Source organism: Schistocerca piceifrons, chromosome 11, assembly GCF_021461385.2.
Source record: "Schistocerca piceifrons isolate TAMUIC-IGC-003096 chromosome 11, iqSchPice1.1, whole genome shotgun sequence".
Taxonomy (NCBI): Eukaryota; Metazoa; Arthropoda; class Insecta; order Orthoptera; family Acrididae; genus Schistocerca; species Schistocerca piceifrons.
In genome coordinates this window covers 72,556,866-72,567,767 of record NC_060148.1, presented here as the reverse complement: position 1 = coordinate 72,567,767, position 10,902 = coordinate 72,556,866, and positions in this window count along the sequence as shown.

The window sequence follows — 10,902 nt, the reverse complement described above, 5'->3', positions numbered from 1 at the left end:
ACCATCTGAGCTGCCCAAGCATGACTCACGCCCCGTCCTCACAGCTTTACTTCTGCCAGTACCTCGTCTCCTACTTTCCAAACTTCACAGAAGCTCTCCTGCGAAAGGCAAAGGTACCGAGTTCGAGTCTCTGTCAGGCACGCAGTTTTTATCTGCTGGGGAGTTTCATTAGAAATTCTATTCATCAGAGAAACACACCAAAACACAATCAACAAAGCATGCTCCAAAGGTTAAATCATCACGCAATACCTAATACTCCCAAACATCAGTGTGCCACACTTCATATTATAAATCATAAACATCTGCATAATAATCATGAAAAGTTCCCTATCCTCACTTCCTGTTGTCTCACCATATCTTTGTTGTAAAAATCCATAAGTCATTGCTGCACATGCTCCATCTATAATTAATCCTTAAGTCTTCACATACGACACAGAGTAAAATTCTTACAGTCAATGAAGGAACCCTGGTTATAGCTCAGGATTAGAGTATCCCAGTGGAAGACGAAAAAATTAACTATCTTCTCCGATAGTTGACAGTACGTGTCGAATCTGTGCAAATATTCATACTCTACCTGTTTTATCAGTACTATCTGGAATCCGCTATCGCATACTTCTGTACGTTAGCCTGTAAGAGAAAATGCATTATGACGCGCAAAATTCGATGTTATTGTTTCTCATGTTGCTTTTATCTTTTGTGATGCCTTTGTCTTTGGCGAAAGAATGTTTGTCTTCCTTTACGTAACCTTTGTTTTTAAAATGATGTACTGTAACGATCGGGGTCAGATGTTAGAACACGGAATGATATATATACTCTGTAACAATCATGAAACAGAGAAAATAAACATCCGAAATGGCTTGTGCTGGATGAGATAAAAATGTTATTATCATGCACAGATACGTGTCAATGAAACTACGTACAAACGGTTGGCGTTATATGGGAACGAAGTGTAGTATATCGGTATGGTGTTGTCTTCATGAGGAGTACAAAGTCAAACAATTACACAGTGAACGGTTTTGTATTGGTGATGTGATGAAGACCTGTCGAAGGTTTCGTTCTGAGTGTTTCAAGATGTCCTACGTTCGGAAGTCGGATTCGTCGATTCCGAAATGGTCCGTTATAAGGCAATGCAAATTTCTGACACCTGTTCTTTGCTTTACTAAGACAAAGGGCGTGTTTGAACTAAAACTTACTGTCCAACTTGAAATTTTTTAGTGTGACTTACCTTCTGTTGTAGCGTTTTCCTCTTCTCAGCTGCCTCTTTTGTATTAACTGTTGCAGTGTCTGTCAGTTTACGATGACGTAGACGCTGTGACTTGGGGAGAGACACAAGTTATTTTACTTTGTCTGGCTGATTTTTTTCCTTCAAAATTAAATGTGGCGAGAGCTAAGTTGCATCAGTAGGGACAGAATTAGTGGTGATCTGAAAAATCTGTCCAATGGAGTGTGTTGTTTGGTTCGTCTGTTGCTGCTTCACGACTGTCTTCCTTGGGTCTGACTGACTGCGAAACGTCGAAATTTAATCCTTCATCCGCATTGACTGTGGCAAAATACGTGTCAGTTAAAAATGATGTGTACCATTGGTTATTTTTTGTGTATGAAGAAAGCTCTAATCTGTTAATTTCCCATTCGTGTATTGAAATGCTCTGCTGAAAGTGTAATGCATCTTCATAGTCCGAAATGGCATCATGTTCTGTTAAAAAACCCATACGCAGCTTAGCGTCAGTTTTTAAAAGTGGGACGATCCAAAATTCTGCGTAAATTGTGCGGCTGTGAACAGCAAATTTTAAGTGTGTGTGTGTGGTTTTTACATCTATTCTTTTTCCTGAAACTGCTCCTCTAACTTTCGTCTTTTGTAATGGCATTGTACAGCGAGAATTATTCGCATTGCGTGTATTGCCCGCTCCATCACTAATCGATGTAACTGGAGATCCATAGTCAGTCAGTGCGGTGAAATTATGTAAGTCAGTTGGTATGCTTCTAATCGCATGATGCACATTCTTTTGTGGCTGTCCTTTTCCCTGCAATTACGTGTCTCTTATGTGTTCCAACGTGATGATGTGTTGTCTTACTGTATTGATACCGTAAAAACTGTAAACTGATTAAATCCTGAACTTTACTATTAATCTCATTAATAAAAGCAAAGTAGTCCCCGTGTGTTAATGGTCTGCAAGTAATTCTGTTCGTGAAATGATGCCTGTTTCCTGATAATTTTCGTAGCAAACAGATCGTGAAATGAAAATATCTCACCTCGTAATGTAATTGCTTGGAAGCACAGTGCTTGGCTGCTCTCTGCGCTCCAGTTGCAAATTTCTGACTCCAGTTGCTGAGGGCCTAATGCAATGCTCCAGACAGCGAGCAAACTGTTTTATACACACCACTGAGTGAGACACTGCTTTGAATAAAAATGGCTTGGACCGAGGGTGTGGTGAAATACGCCTTTAGCAAAATGTTTTTACATTATCAGATATATATTATTACCCGTATGCAGTTCATATTAAAACATTTATTAATATTGTCAAAGGAAGACACCGATACCAAAATCTTACTCTCACAAACGTCAGTGAAATAATTGACACAAATGAAAAAACCCTGACAGTGAAAATCAAAAAATCTTTAATGAAAAATCTCAATTTCCTTGATATGGCTGTCTAATTCAACAATGAATCTAATGTAACTAGCGCGACTGCAGTGCCACTAAATAAAAAAAATGTTCCCTTCATCCCTCTTCATACTCTTTTCTGATGTCCTTACACCTCATTTCATTCTGAACCGTTAATCGTATCTCTCTCCTCTGTTTCACAGCATTCAAACACAAGGCACTTTACTTAAATGCAGGCGCTATTAACTTTACGCCTGCACTGCCCAGAGCCCCCTGCTCGGCGTCTCAACTCACAACTACCCCCCTGACGCTGGAACTCCAGCGCCCCTCTCTCTCCCCGGCAGCGACGACAAACACGTGGACACCCTCCAGCGACGCAGCTGCTCCTCCCTTCTTCCGCTTGGTAGGCAAACAGACCTGGTTAGACACTGTTCATACGGGACCCTGCTGCCTCAAATGCTGTCTCCTGTTCCTTACCAGCAGGTTAATGAGCGCCACGTCGCTGCCGCCATTTATTCTGATATCGACTGCATTTTTAAAATTTTTTTTTGCCAAGGAAAGATGCCCAAATGAAGAGAAACAAGTACTTCCTTCTAGCACTGGGTAAGTAATTACATGTGGTTAACATTTTTTAATATTACTCTGTGCGACGTCAAAGGCTATTATCTACAGATTCCTATTTGGAATGTGGTAACAGGGGGTATTCTGCTGTTCTTTGTCAGCATTTAACGGACGTCTTTTAGTCTACTCTGCCGATGACTGCATTTTATCTGCAAACGGAAGATGCCCTACTCGAACAATCTTTTTGAGAAGTAGGGATCTTGAGTACTTCTTACTTTCATTTTATAACAAATAACATCTAGTTAACGTTTTAAACATTGCATTCTGCTGCCTCAAATGTTTTCTACAGAGCCCCACATGAATTGTAGTAATAGCACTGTTCTTTTCCAGCATGTCATGAATGTGTTCTGGCTGCCACCATTTCCTCTGTCAACAACGGTGTTTTATATGCAAAGAGGAGATGCCCGGCCCAAAAGCACGCTTTTAAACATACAGAAACCAGTACCTCCTTCTTTTATTTGGTAAGTGATTACATCTGGTTTAGACTGTTAATATAACGTTCCACATATTGAAAATGTTACAATAATTGTGTCGATAATGGAAAAGAAAAAAGTTGTTATTTTGTGTCGCGTCACCAAGACCTCAGTGAGTGTCCCTGCAGTTTCTCTGCTTCAGTCTGTCATCAACTGCAGGACGCGGCAGGCGCCTCTTGCCGACACACTGTGGTGACGTCACAACACCACCGGCACACACGCTGGCCCCGTAATCGAGTGAGCCTGGCCTTGTTGCCTCTCACCGGAACAACAAATCAACATTTTGAAGTCTGGGACTGAGTATGACACACTAGCACGCCAGACTGGGGTCTTCTGTCGTTTTTAAAAAAAAAATCACAATTTACGAACGGTTACAGATAAATCGTTGCACTTTGTCCGTTTCACCCCTGTACATTAAACTTTAAAATGAAGTAACGCGTTATAGTAAAAAACTCCGCTTAAATTTACACTGTTATCGCAAGTTTATAGGTGAAACAAAGAAAATAAAGTTTTTACAGTAGGGTTTATTATAGGTAGAATGAATATTGGACTTGTTTATGTTTTATAAAAACAAACTGAAACGCGTTTATTAAAAAATATCGCAATACACAACTAAATACAATTTTTTATAAATAATTTATATACGTAAATGGCTTTCGTGTTGTAATGGTTCTTTATTTAACTGACCATTACGGCACTCCAACCCCAGTTTTCGATGCCAGTAATATCGTACTACTTTTCTGCCAAGTAACAGACATATTTTTGTGACAATATTCACATTTTTATTAATGTATAGCTACCCTGATGTATCGATATATTACAGTGATATGGTTCTTGTGTGTATTCTTTTCTGTGAGACTGTCATAATCTTTGACTTAATTGTAACCATTTTGGCGCGAATGCGCACAGAGCAGTCTTTGTTTCGCTTTGGCAGAAGTTGTTATTTCGCTTTATAAAAGAACAGCCAAGTCTTGTATTTCGTTAAAGTGGAAATCAAGTATACGAAGATTGATACAAAACTGTTTTCTTGATTTGACAATTAAGAAGAAGTATATGTGAATTTACAAGAAGTTTAATAAGAATGTGGATCGTGAACACCAAGTCAAAAATTACTTCTACCATACCATTATTCTGATCTGGGATTGTTTGATCATTAAGAATTTCCGCAAAAACGCATTTGTTACGTCTTCAAATATTGCTAAAACACAGATCTGGACCTTCTAGCAGTCAAAGTGGAATCACCCTAGAATCAACAAGATGAGCCATAACGACTTGGACGAAATCTACGTGGGAATCCATTCAACGTAAGTGCCAAATTAATGACTCTTTTTGCAGTGACCTCATTATTTCCATTCTGACGATACCATCCAAAGTGAATAACTTTGATGTTGCCCGATAAAGATAACATATGCTGCGTGAGCAACATTATTAATCTGATTTCTAACTTACTTTGCAAGTGCTGGTATATTGTTAGAGCGTGAAACGATTCAAAGCATTCTGCCTTGCACAGCGCAACATCACACACTGAACATCAGTATGTTGTTTCTTTCCGTTTCGACTCTCCAGTTTCTTTTTTAACTTTGTCACCACACGCTTTACACCATCTCCACGGCCTCGCTTTGCTGACAGTTGGAGGAAAATTTCTTCCAAAATGTCGCCCAATTAGTCCGTCGCCTGCAGTCGAAGGCTTCGCCCCCACTTGTTCCTTTCCAGCTATCGTGGCCAGCGTTTCTCCAGTAACACACATGAGTTCATCTGGAGGACATGGTTGCCTGTGTAGCATTTTATACATAACTGTTTACTATTCCGCAAATGAAAATTCTGTAGATAAGTGAGTCGTGCGAAGGACTTGCCAACACGTTTTGTATTATTTACAGTCTGATATGTCACGTGAACGAATTATTTTTTTGAATGATGTAGTGAGAATTACTAATTATTCTTACAAGTTTCAAATAATTCAAAATGAAATTCACGCTTTACTTCAGTCCTGTAGGCGACATTTGTAACTAATTTCCGAACACCGGATTTTGCAAGATTCAGCCGCGACTCACTCGCGTTACGGAAGAAGCGTTTGTACCGAGCAATGAAATGTATATTCACCGATGTTATGTGGAGGAGGTTACAATTTAATTTCCGTTATCCTCTGCCAATTATTTTGGGACGAGGTAGACCTTTTGCTTTCACAATTACAGTGTCACGGTCAGAGAAGCTGACAGGGGCTGAGTCGTAATCCTGCACAGTCACTCACAGCCCGCTGTGGTGTGGAGTCTGCCAGGCCTCGAAGCCGACACTGGCGAGGCGTGCGTGCAGTGAGTGCGTGTGGCGGCGCGCCGCTCACCTACGGCTTCCGTGTCCAGACCTGCAGTCAGATTTTGCAGGGCAGACACAGAAGGGTGTCGCGCCTTCTGAGTCGATGGCTGAAAAATCTTTCCCTTGGAGCTCTCTTGTTTGATGCGGAGGGAGTGCAGAGGTTTAGAGAGGTGACCACATTCGCAACGTCTGTCACAATTCCTTCTACCGGCTCTTTTTCTACATCCTTTACTTACTGTGTTCGTGAAGAGTGATTCAGTGAAAAAGGCGCAACATCTGCATTACGAAACTCTGCACTTGGCCGGTGGCCACCCGAGCGAGAAGCAGAAGGCGTACTTCTGCGCATGCGCGGGCGTAGCGAATCCCTCTGCTGACTCTTTGATGCTGGCACCCTTTCTGCCTCCAGACGGCTGTCGCGCTGGACCTGTACCGTACGTTTTTGACGGTTCCGTCACTCTCTTAATAGTAACTGGTTCCAGAACAGAGAAGCGTTCCGTTCACACAGCTAGGCCAACAAATTTAATTACCATCAACGTTCATGTCCACTGTAAGGTACAGCGACTGTCGCAATGTATCTGTGAAAATACATCATTTTAGATGTTTTAAACGGGTAAATGAAGTCTAAACATGAAGATGAACAATGTTCAGGGCCAACATTTTAATCAGAGTAATTTGTTTTGCAGACAAATGACATATACAAATTACACTGAAATCGGCCTGCTCTCTCGCAGGCGAATTGTTTGACGTACTGACTAGCCTCTAATTCGCATCGTGTAGCGTGTGCTTCGCATACACACATTTACCAAAAGACATGGGACATCCTGATTAAAAAATAGTCCGACCGTGCATGTGTAACGTCAGTCCCGGATGGTGCGTAAATATTTAAGCGGAATGTCTCAGCGACAGAACATGCAATTGCACGTCTGCTGGGATAAAGTTGGACGTTTTCAGGTGTAAACCCATCCCTTAAAAGAACTGCCGTTGCGCTGTTGATTTCTGGATCGATAGTAATGACAGCTTGAAAGTCAGCGGATGTACCTATACCTGTCATTCAGACTTGCTGCAAAAATAAAACATTACATGTATTAAATCATCCAGAGCACTAATTTTAACAGAGGTTGTTATCGAAATAATGTTTAGTGTTAGTACATAGTGGATTGCCATTAGACAGATGTAGCATGCTCTGACATAACTGCGAAATTGCTGCGAGAGCGGGAGAAAATATCTTTGTAATACTGGGACATTAAATGGCAGCCGGACACCGGTGTCTGCGATCATCACCGACTTTGAAATTGTTGAGTACAACTGGAGCAGTAATCGCTAAACAGTATTACAGATTTTATGTCGGAAGTGATCGTCCTGATTTAGTTTCGGCCCCCCTGTCGTGTGGCCGGTCTTTTGTCCGCCGCCGTGGTCGGACAGCCCCTACCGCCTGCTCCCGCCCCGCCGCTACTTCTGCGCATGCGCGGCCCTCCGCCGGATTCGCTGCCCGCATTCTGCGTCGCGCCCCCACCTGCGAGTTTCCCATCGGCGACTGCGCGGGCAGTCTGACGCCACCTGTTTCTGTTTGCACGGGAATAACAGTGTCGTAAGCGTTTCTGCCTTACAGACAAGACCGAATGTTTACACAGGCTTTCGTTACGTAGAGAGTAATGCAACATGTTACAGATATGGTGCTCTTTCCAGAAACAACTGTTTCTTTGGCGTCATTTTTATCGATGAAATTCGGATCTCGGAAATTTCTTTGTTGTCTCGTGATCTGGCGTTCGCAGACGCGCACTTAAACGAAAACAAGTGCTGTAAACTCATCGCTGTGAAACCGGGCTTGAAACGCATTTGGTCGGTACACACCTGTCTGAAGCGTATTTCACAATGCTCTTCAACTTCTTCCACTGATACCCGCGCTGTTGGTGCTGCAGAGGAAAGGGAAGGTAACCTGAAGCCTTTTTCTCGTCGCTCTTGCTAAGCACAATAATATTCCCTATTTATTTTATATTTATGGTTACGGTCGTATTCACTAACACTGTAACGGTCTTGGCATAGCTGATTCCCCGTTTTACCCTAACAGATTCGAAAAGTTCGGGTCTATTTGTCACTTGCAAGTCTAAGATGCTGTCTTCACGACTCGTTTCTCAGATTAATGGCCCGAGGTAGTTTTTGAGTGAAGCACTTGGATCAGTTTCTCACGATTCCCTGGCCCTGCCAACAGTCTCAGCCACCTATGTCGCCCACTGCAGAGGTGGCAGGTTAAAGGTTCCACCTAAAACTGTAACATGGCGAGGAAATGCACGCCAGATGTTCTCCGGGTTTCTTACTTCCCATTCAGAGCTCTTAATAGACGAGTAGTCCAAAGATATTTCTCGTATCGCGACTGCAACAGGAAAAGGCCGGAACAGCTGTGGTACTCAAACTGTCCTCCGCCACACACCAGAATGTATCTGTGAAATTATCATTTCAGACTTTCCAAATCGGTAAATTATTTCAGAACGTTATCTTGTGAATTTTGGAGCAGTTTTGACACAATGCGGGATGCGTTACATTTTATCTTCATTTGCACAATAGACACTACAGCAGATCTGGTGCAGTTATTGTTTACAAGTTTGAAGATAAGGATTTACAGTATTCAGGACCAATATTTTAAATTGAGTTATCTGTTTTGCAGACAAGTGGTATGTATAAATTACATTGAAAACGACCTCCTCTCTCGCAGGCCCATTCTTTGATGTACCGGCTAGCCTGGATTTCGCATCGTGTAGCGTGTGCTTCGCATACTTCCGTACAAAATTTAATTTTTACACTTTTCTGTCGCACTGGACTGAGATTTACGTATTTCGATATCAAAATAAATTTTAGCTTTTTCTCAGATACCAACCACACACTTAGAAGCACTAGTTTAAATAAATGCGAACACGTTTCAAAATATATGACGTCCGTTTCGACAGCGGATGTCTGGCGTGAGTGCTATTGCGTTTGACGATGCGAAGAACACAGGTGGAGTTCTGGGCTGTTTTCCGTCTGCTGACGCGTGCCATACCGCTCCAAAGTGCCGTAATAGCAGAGTGCAACAGGTGAATGACGTTAGGCGCGATCCGAATTTTGGGGAGTCGCCGTTTTTTTAGGACGCTCTAGCGCGGTCACCACTCGTCAGAAAATCACTGCTGATTGCTGCATGTTGTAGAAGAGTTTGTCCAATTTAATTTTGTGTTGGGTTGTCAACTATGAGAAACACGTAGTCTTTGTGAAATAAATGAAAATCTGAGAAAAGTCGGAAAATTTTGAGGCTTTCGTTGTGAAGCCTACATACTACAGGGCAGGAAGCACGAAATTTGGATTTAGGAGCCCAAAACATGTGATTATGGAATTGCTGAGAAAAGATGTACTGCAGTTTCTTAGCAATTGGTATTTTTGGGCATTGCACGCAAGGTGGCTCTGGATAGTTACTGCTAGATATTTTACGGTAGGTGACTTACTGTTTCCAGCAATTTGTGATCAGCAGTGTAATTGTACAGTAGTGGATTTCTTTTCCCGTGTATGCACAGTATATTACATTTATTTATGTTGAGGATCAACTGGCAGAGCCTGAAGTATTCATCAATGCCGTGGAGGTCACTCACCAAGTCAATACTGTCTCCTGGCGCCGCTGCTTCCTCACAGAGAATGTTAAGGAGCTTCCGTGTGTAACGCCGCCACATGAGGGCCACAGAAGCTCTTGTTCAAAATGCAGTCTGGCACTTTGGTCACACATGCACGCACGGGGATGCCAAGTCTAATTGTATCACAGCAGACAGGGGAATGAATGTTCGAAGTGTCGTCTGCTTCCAAAGCGTGTACAGAGACGCAAAAGTGTACAGAGGCGCAAAAGTGTACAGAGGCGCAAAAGTGTACAGAGGCGCAAAAGTGTACAGAGGCGCAAAAGTGTACAGAGGCGCTAAAGTGTACAGAGGCGCTAAAGTGTACAGAGGCGCTAAAGTGTACAGAGACGCTAAAGTGTACAGAGACGCTAAAGTGTACAGAGACGCTAAAGTGTACAGAGACGCTAAAGTGTACAGAGACGCTAAAGTGTACAGAGACGCTAAAGTGTACAGAGACGCAAAAGTGTACAGAGACGCAAAAGTGTACAGAGACGCAAAAGTGTACAGAGACGCAAAAGTGTACAGAGACGCAAAAGTGTACAGAGACGCAAAAGTGTACAGAGACGCAAAAGTGTACAGAGACGCAAAAGTGTACAGAGACGCAAAAGTGTACAGAGACGCAAAAGTGTACAGAGACGCAAAAGTGTACAGAGACGCAAAAGTGTACAGAGACGCAAAAGTGTACAGAGACGCAAAAGTGTACAGAGACGCAAAAGTGTACAGAGACGCAAAAGTGTACAGAGACGCAAAAGTGTACAGAGACGCAAAAGTGTACAGAGACGCAAAAGTGTACAGAGACGCAAAAGTGTACAGAGACGCAAAAGTGTACAGAGACGCAAAAGTGTACAGAGACGCAAAAGTGTACAGAGACGCAAAAGTGTACAGAGACGCAAAAGTGTACAGAGACGCAAAAGTGTACAGAGACGCAAAAGTGTACAGAGACGCAAAAGTGTACAGAGACGCAAAAGTGTACAGAGACGCAAAAGTGTACAGAGACGCAAAAGTGTACAGAGACGCAAAAGTGTACAGAGACGCAAAAGTGTACAGAGACGCAAAAGTGTACAGAGACGCAAAAGTGTACAGAGACGCAAAAGTGTACAGAGACGCAAAAGTGTACAGAGACGCAAAAGTGTACAGAGACGCAAAAGTGTACAGAGACGCAAAAGTGTACAGAGACGCAAAAGTGTACAGAGACGCAAAAGTGTACAGAGACGCAAAAGTGTACAGAGACGCAAAAGTGTACAGAGACGCAAAAGTGTACAGA